The sequence below is a fragment of the Peromyscus californicus genome, unplaced genomic scaffold, assembly GCF_007827085.1.
Source record: "Peromyscus californicus insignis strain IS unplaced genomic scaffold, ASM782708v3 Scaffold_12__1_contigs__length_115047231, whole genome shotgun sequence".
Taxonomy (NCBI): domain Eukaryota; kingdom Metazoa; phylum Chordata; class Mammalia; order Rodentia; family Cricetidae; genus Peromyscus; species Peromyscus californicus.
In genome coordinates this window covers 97,970,286-97,979,736 of record NW_026294413.1, presented here as the reverse complement: position 1 = coordinate 97,979,736, position 9,451 = coordinate 97,970,286, and positions in this window count along the sequence as shown.

Below are 9,451 nucleotides of genomic sequence, written 5' to 3'. Positions count from 1 at the left end.
TTGTAGTCATTGTGGGGGATCTGTATCTTACTGAGGAGAGTATAAAGGCAGAAGAAGGAAAGAATGCAGAACGAGCCAGCAGCCCCTGGATGACAGGTCTCCCCAGGAGACTCTGCCCCAGCTGGAGCCAGCCAAGCCTAGCCTTTCTGCTGACAGATGTCCCTGGCTGCTGCCACAGCCATGTGGCTTGTGACATGTGTTGAAAAGACCTGTAAGGTAACTCTGTGGCCTTGTCTTTCTAACTCTCCAGGGAAGCTAACTTTCTTAGGGATAGCATTAATTTATGCCATTCCTTTCCACAGGCTCTCTGTCACTGAAATAATAATGTGCACATTTTCTGTGTGACCTATAAAGCCAGGTTTCTTATCTGTAAAGTGGGAGATCTGTACCTAACAGTCAGAGTTGCTGTGAAAATCAAATAATGTACTAAAGGTTAAGGATCCCTTACCTGAAGTTTTAGGAATCCGAGTGTTTCAGATCTTTGTAGGCTTTGGGATATGTGCCTACATGTGTAAGATATACTCAAGTCTAGACAACTGTCTTATAAACAATACCTGCATCTAAACACAAAAGCCTCCTTGAATTTATGCAACCCCTCGTACTCAAGGCTGACAGAAAATTTATACAATGATTAAAAAATTAATTCAATAACTATAAGTTTCATGGTATAGAATTTTCCATGTTGGCATTCAAAATATTTAGAATTTTGGCACAGTGTGGATGTTTGCATTATAACATGCATGGTGAGTAAGAGTGCTAAAAAATTACAGTTTTTGTTTCTTGGCCACTTTATGGTTTGGTACTTATCGGTCATAGGTTTATCTCCTGGTCCTCTCATTTCTCATTTAAATATCCAAACTACTGACAATCTCCAAATACTTTTTAATGAGTCTCTCTTAAAACTGATACTCTGCTTTTCTTCTTGGAGAAGAAGATCTCATATTGCAACAGTAGAGTAAACCCTCCCTCACATTCCTGTTTTCTCCTCCTCCTCTTCCTCCTCTTCCTCCTCCTCCTCCTCCTCCATCACTTCTCCCTCCCCTCCTCATTCCAGTAAACCACTGCCTCTATACAATGTCATTACTACATGGTCATTTTGTCATAAATGACAATGTTAATAATAGCTTTCATTTCTGAGGTGCTTATTATATACTATAAACTGCATTTCATTTTTTTATTTAAAAAATTTTGTTGATTTTACATACCAACCACAGATCCCCCTCTCATCCCTCCTCCCACTTCCCCCCACCCTGACTTCCCCCCCGACTTACCCTCTCCTCCAAAATGCTAAGTCCTCCCATGAGGGGACAGCTAAGCCTGGTACATTCCGTTGAGGCAAGACCAAGCCCCATCCCCCTGCATCAAGGGTGAACAAGGTGTCTGACCATAGGTAATGGAATCCAGAAAGCCAGCTCATGCATCAGGGATAGATCCTGATCACACTGCCGGGGGCCCCTCAAATAGACCCAGCTACACAACTGTCTCCCATATGCAGAGGGTCTAGTGTGGTCCCATGCAGGTTCCACATCTGTTGGTCTAAAGTTTGTGAGTTCCTATGAGCTTGGTTCAGTTGTCTCTGTAGATTTCCCCATCATGATCCTGACATACACACACACACCTTGCTCATATAATCTCTCTTCCCTCTCTTCAACTGGACTCCCAGAGCTAAGCCTGGTGCTTGGTTGTGGATCTCTGCATCTGCTTCCATCAGGCTCTATGATGACAGAGTATTCACCAATCTGATTACCAGGGTAGACCAATTCAGGTATCCTCTCCTCTATTGCTAGTAGTCCAATCTGGGGTCCTTATGGATTGTCCTTATGGATTCCTGGGAATTTCTCTAGCATCAGATTTCTCCCTTACCCCATAATGGCTCCCTCTACCAAGATATCTCTTTCATTGCTCTCCTACTCTGTCCCTCCCCGAGCTGGACCATCCCATTCCCTCATGTTCTCATCCCCCATCCCCTCCTCTCTATTGCCGCCCCCCCTTATCCCCAGTTTACTCATTGAGATCTCCTCTGTTTCCCATTCCCAAGGTGATCCATGCATCCCTCTTAGGGTTTTCCTTGTTTCCTAGCTTCTCTGGAGCTGTGGGTTGTAGTCTGATTATCTTTTGCTTTACATCTAGTATCCACTTATGAGTGAGTACATACCATTAAACTACATTTCTTAAAAATATTATTCTTACTCTTTAAAATCACCCTAGAATCTTCTTTAACTTTAGACCCCTTTTAGTTTATTTTATGGTAAATGTTCTAAAATTATGTGTGTGTAAGGGGGGGCACAGTTATGTTCATGTGAGTGCAAGTGCCCACAGAGACCGGAAGAGGGTGTAAGTCCTCCTGAAGCTGGGGTTACAGGCAGTTGTGAGCCTCTGATATAGGTGTTGAGAATTGAACCTAGGTCTTCTGCAAGAGCAGTAAATGCTTTTAACTGTTAAGCTGTCGGTCAAGCTTCTTGTCCCCTTTCTAGATAAGCCAAGTGAGGTGGAAGAGCATCATACAGCTGTAATTTTCACAGCTGGCTTTCATATCTTATTGACATGTACTTCTAATAAAGCCATGCAAGAGATCTGATGTTCAACAAATGACAACTCAACAAGAAATGAATGACTCAGCAAAGTTTCCCTGTGTTCTTTGACTCTTTCCTAATGTCTCTTTTTTTTCTAAACAGCATGTTTCCTTAACCCATATGTGTTTCACGACATACCACCAAACACCTATAGAGAGACTTGATAGACCATCACATGAAACTCTGTGTTACAAATGTGTAATAAGCCCTTTGGCATTCTAAACTTCTTGAGGGTCAAAAATGAAGGTGTGAAGGAACCAGGACTCCAAGGATGCATACTGGTGTTCTTTGCACAGAACTACTCAGCAGGTTTTAGGAATGATTAGTTCCTTGTTAAACCTATTGCCCTGCATCTCACTTCCTCCAGGAAGCTGAGGCTGATCTATGTCAATGTGGCTGCCAACTTGTATTTAGAATCTTTAGTAAATGTGGATATCCTCCCCTAAATAAGAACAGTGGAAACTGGAAATCTTTTCCAACTCTTAGTACAACTGGATGGTGCATAATGAAGCAAGCTTCAAACCAAACACTGCCACCCATATGTAGAGACACTTGTTATTTCAACAAGCAAGTGATAATCTCACAATTGACGCTTATAAATTTGTTGAAGTCCCAACTCCCTGTCAAGAATAGAAACCTCTGCATGAAAGATTGACCATGAAGCAAATATGACAGTTTGATAGCAATAAGAAATCTTGTTTGTGTAAGATATAGTTGCAGGGACTTTAGTTAATTAAAAGAACTCAAGAGGAAATGGAATTTAAGTTCCAAAACAGTGGTGTGAGAATTGCAAGCCCCAGCACACTGAATTTTTATCCTGGGTTGCCAGTTACACAGGACAGCTTATTCTAGCCAAGTATCCAAGCATAGGTATTAAATAGTTTAGCTTCATAGATAAGAATTATGGGTTAATTTAAGTGTAAGAGCTAGTTAGTAATAAGCCTGAGCTACTGGCTGAGCATTTGCAAGTAAAAAAAATAGTTTAGCTTTTTAGTAATTAAAACATATTTTCTAATGTGCATTATATAACTGCCAAGCTTCCATATTCCAATACCAATATTGAAATGCAAGCTTATAGAGTTTTTACCTCTCTGGGTAGAAGTAACTCCCAATACCCAAGACCTGGAGTCTTCCACAAAAGACTTGGGGTGATACTAGTCTTCATAGGACATAGATTTCATAGAGTCACATAGACCTATATTACATTATCTTTGAACAAGCAAACTGTAGGTGATACATCATTGCCTCCTTTGTTCTCCTGCTGCAACCTGTCTACCTCTCTGCCAAGACTGCAAGCAGAGGTGTAGAGTGGAATAGTTGTTTTGGGTCATGCACCTATCTCTGCCACAGCTATAGTCATTTCTGTCTTTCTAAGACCCATCTGTCAGTGTGACAGGCATAAATTGGACATGTAGCAAATGTACATGGTTATTGGATAAGTGACTGAATCAATGAATAACTTAGAATAAGAAGATTTGTGGATGTTTGCTCTAGTCAGCTGCCTTCATTGTGGTTATTCTGATAAACAAAAAATCAAGAAAGAGAAGCAAATTTTCTCCTACCAGAGCCCATGGCATAGAACTCGGTGAAAAAAACCTGAAGTCCCTTGTAAAGTCAGAATAACCCATATCTGACTTTGTCTGCTATGAAAGAGGATAGTATGATCCTTGAAGAGCTGGTGCTATTAAGGCAAGCTAACACTACTGGGGAAGCCCAAATGTCTGTGGTCCGCTGAGCTTTGTGACAAGCTTAAAAAGGAAATACTGCAGGTCTTAATTAGAGAGTCTCTGCTCAGTGAAAGCCTTCCCCAGTTTATTGCAACCCTTGCTAACCCTCTCAACTATGCCATGTGGATTGTGGTGTACTAGAGCAGAGAGCCCAGGTCAGTAAACAGACTGCCAATGCAAAGCAAAGGTTGCTCATTTCCACTCTGTTATCCTTCAAAGACTCATTCTGTCACGACCAGGCACAGAGATCAGCCTTTGGCATTCACTGCCTGCCCTAGAAGGAAGGACAAACTCCACCTGTCTGATTTGTATTCTAAAAAGATGCACAATTGATTCACAAACCCTTGGTGACGCTTAACGGAACAAATGAATCATTTGCTTAACAAATTACAGAGAGCATTGCGGTCAAGTAGCCTGGGCAGCCACAAAGGGCAAAGAAATGCAAGCCAGTATCTGGGGCATCTTCATTTGAGGAGCAGAGCCAACTACTCTTTCAGCTCTCAAGGGTTTGAGGTGTGAGCTTATTCAAACAGCATACAGCACACATCTTATTAACTTAATCTCAGGATGCCCAGCAAGCTGCTTTCTGGATAATTTGGACCCCTATGAATAGCCATTCGTCTTCTCAGCTTCTGCTTGGCTCAAAAAGGAGGGAGACAGGCATCTCTCTCGAGCCTAACAGACTGCAAAGAAATCTTGCCAGTGTTTGTAATTCCTGCAAAATCCCTCAGTAAATACCATCCAGGCAACACTGAACAGATTGAGACCACGCAGCTCAGTTCCACATGACGTCTTTTTCTCCAATTGGTTATTTTTGTAGTTCAAAAGGAAGGAAAACACCAGAACACAAGTTTCAAACCAGCCTTGACTTAAATTTTTATGATTGCTTAATAGAAGTTCTATTTTATTTAGTTGTTAATTTTTGAAGGATAAAGTAACTTCAGCTACTTCATTTGGAAGATGCTTTTTATGCCTGTCACTGGCTAGCCGAAAAAGAAAGTGCATCATAATCACAAAACACACATACTACTTACATACTACTTAACTTGCTATTTGGCCAAACTCTTTTCTCCCTCATGCCCAAACCTTATCTCTCAAAATTTCTTAGCCATGAAGACCAAGAGTTACAAAAGAGTTATCAGCTCCAGTGGTCTGGGAAACATATCACTTGGAAAATAATTGGGATTTATTTATCTAGATAAAACGAGATGTTTCACCCAAATTTCAAAATATATATGACTCATTTATAAACATAAAAATAAAGAAAAGGACATTTTAGTGGCAACTAGTGAAGAAGAAATGTAGAGACAAGAGAAGAAAATTCTATTCCTTAAGTATCTACTTATTTAAGAAATCAAAGACCCCTCAGCAGGGAACAGGTAGAAGCGATTCATTCAAAAGAGCAAGCATCAGCCACTCTGTCAACATCAGCCATTGCTGTGATTATCAGAGGCTGACATGCAGGCAGAGAGGTGATCTTACAGAAGTCTTCTAGGCCATTGAGGATTTGGCTCTCACCTCCTGTTTCTCTGACAACAGTAGAAAATTAAACATCAGATTTTCTACTCCTTAAGTGTTAAAGTACCACATATAAAAGTGCTGTTGAGGCCCAATAAGAGAACGTTACTTCGTACTGGCCCAAAGAATGAACTACCTCTGGTCCAGGATGGAAAAAGAGATGTTCTGATCTGCACCAATCATTAGAATAGTACAAACATTGTCTCCTACTTAACAACTAATCCATCCATGCCTGCCAATCTTCTGTCCAAGAGACCATTCCTCAGGAAGGCTGATTCACCTAAAACCATTATAAGGAGGTATGAGGAATAATTATTGCCTCAATGAGAGAATGTAGTTATCTGGCCCACCTCAGTCCTCCCTTAGTGCAGCTCCTTTAGGGCTTCCATCATGTAGCACCACAGTTTACCTCCATTTCTGAGTTACTCAGAGAATAGTAACTTTTCCTTTTCTTTCTTTCTTTTCTGCCTCTTTTTCTTTTGGATACTGACCAAAGCCAGAGGATGTTTTCTCTGATGCTATGGGTTTTCTCTGAAGCTCTCCTATCTCCTCCCTTCCACCCTGCAGCTACTTACTGATCTCTATTGATGGGCCTGTCTGCATTCTTGGACCATAATTTTAAAATTCACAATTTTTCTCTTCCTTGTCTGAATTTCACTTAATCATCATAGTAGTCGCAGCCTTTAAAAGGAGACACCATTTTCCCATTTCACAAAGGAAGAAACTGGAGTGAGTTGTTCAAGATAATAAAGCTGCTCAGCCATAGAACTAGGTTTTGACTTTGGAAAGGCTGATTCGGGAGCCCACCATCCTTCCACAGTTCTTTGCAGTCATATTGGCTGTAATATAACTGTGGGCTTCTGCAGACTAATGTATAAACCACCTGCAGACACAAGGGACATTTATGAGAGAGTTCAGATCTAGAAGGAAAGAGCTTTTCAATTCCAACAGGTTCCATCCATCAGCCTTCAGTATGGCCTTCAATGCCAGCTAAAACCTGGGAGAATATGCACCCAGGTTGACATTTGACATCTGATTCTAAACTCCAATAAATGACTAATGGAATTAGAGATGCCGGTTTTGAGACCATTATTATGAAAAATACAGTCATTGAAACTTTTTTTTCAAAATTTTATACACTCAATCATACTTTAAGTTGCATTAGCTGAAAACAAACAGTATCCCTTATTTCAGTTTAAGAACACTTACCCTAAGGGTGGGGCTGCTCTACCACTGTATCTGGGGAACTAAAAGACATAATCAAGGTACACAAAATATTGTGTTCATGAGCAGGTTTGACAAAATGTAGACATTTTCATAAGATCTGACACTGTTTATTACCTCTCCCAAATTACCTCTTGCTGCACCATCCTGGTAGGCTGAGTTTAATCCTTGGAAAGGCAGAAAGAAAATCCACTGTACAAAGTTATTTCTTGACCTCCAGACAAGCATGGCTGCCCATACACAACACACACACACACACACACACACACACACACACACACACACACACACACACACCCTGTTACTCAGAATTTAAACAATACAACAATAGCAACAGCAGCAACAATACAGCACCCCCAGAGCTAAGGTTACAGACAGAGGGTTTTGAGGCACTGATCTACAACAGAGAAGAATCTTTTGTCTATAACATCTGTCTATGAGGCTTGTGCCATCTTTGCTCATGTTTCGGTTCCTGTAAGTGGAGCCACTTCCAAGGTTCCCTGAAAAAGATCAGCCATGCAGTATTGAAGAGAAGAAAGATGATAAAATGCAGCATCTTTCTATTCGTCTCTCAGTACTGGACATCTAGAGGAGCTTTCTGCTTTACAGTTTACTGTTAACCCCATAACACATAAGTAAGAAGAAGGTTTGAAACCGGTTAAGATATTTAATAGGAGGTTGGAGAGATAGCTTAGCAATTAAGAGCACTGGCTGCTCTTTCAGAGGACATGGGTACAATTCCCATCACCTACACTGTGGCTCACAACCATCAATACCTTCTCCTGGCCTCTGAGGACACCAGGCACACATACACGTACACACATACATGCAGGAAAAAAAAAAACATACACATTTAAGAAAATGAAAGTTTTCTAATAGTTCGGTGAAGGTAAGTCAGTCATTTTTTCTTTTAAATTTTGTTTTCTTAATTTCATACAGGTTTGCTGGCTAAGGGCCTTCTGGCAATGGTCCAGGCAGTCTGGGGTTGAATATGGGTTTCAATAGTTGCAGAAAGGAGCCAATATTGACATACTGGCATCAGTGAGGATGTAGTTTGTTAGTGTTTAGAATTTGTTTAAGTAAATTTCATTTGGAAATGAGCTCTAGCAAAAATAATTATTTTGAAAACCATTAAGTAAAACAAGCTTTAGGGGAATCATTTGACTGTAAGAAATGTTCAGTTTTTACACCTGTTCTTAGTGTCACCCAGGGAAAAATAGTTAGAAGACATTTTAGGGGAGAAAAAAATCTCTTATAACTTGGAACTTAAGTGTCCCCTAATGACTCTGTGTTAAAAGCTTGTTCCCTAGCTGCTGACATTTTTAAGAATTGTGGGAAACTTAAGAGTTGGGACCTGGAAGAAGGGGAAAATGTGGGAATGAGCCATTGGTGGGGGAATTCGATCTTGATTTCTCTTCCTCGGTATATGTTTCTGGATTCATGTGATGAGCAACTTTGCCCTAGAGTGCTATCCCTTCCATGGTATCTTCTTCACTATGGGCGAAAATGACAGGACCAAACAATTATTGAATTCTAGGTCTGAAAGATGGCTTAGCAGGTATATGTACTTACTGCATCATCCTGGTAGGGTGAGTTTAATCCTTGGAAAGGCAGAAAGAAAATCCACTGTACAAAGTTATTTCTTGTCCTCCAGACAAGCATGGCTACCCATACACAACACACACATACACAAATAAATAAATAAACAAACAAACAGACAAATAAATAAATAAATTCTCAAAAATTGTGAGTCAAGATAAATCATTCCTGCTTTTAATGGTCTGATCAGTTGTAATCAATATAAGGTGGGAGATGGCTAAAGGCTATCCCTGGATCTTTTAGATTCAATGACTTTCATAAAACTCTTGTTTTCTTTCAAGAACTACAAACATGATCCTCGCTGAATGACTATATATTTTAAAGGTATCTTGACTCTAAAATTCGTGTCTAAGGATATGTTACTTTGGAAAAGAGGTGCTGCTTTTGTTTCCACAGAAGATGAGAACTTATGGATTGCTTCCAGGCTAATATGGTTTGATCACCTAAGACCCTCTGAAAGGTCAAAAACAACCTCACAGACTACTACAGCCAAGATTTAACTATAATTAACTATAATTCTTAATTTTCAAAATCCCCATAAGATTGCCAATGGCCCCAACCAGCAGGAAGTAGTATGAGAAGCTATACCCAAATTCCCAAAATATTGTTTATAAATGTTTATTTTTATTTAAAGGGGGTTGATTATAAAAACAATCTCTTTCTAAAGAAGACAGGGGGATATAGACATGATAGGATAAAAGGGTGGATTATTGATACAAATTTAAAGTTAATTTATATATATATATATATATATATATATATATATGTATGTAAAGGAATTGTAAATGGTCTTATTAATAAAAAATACTC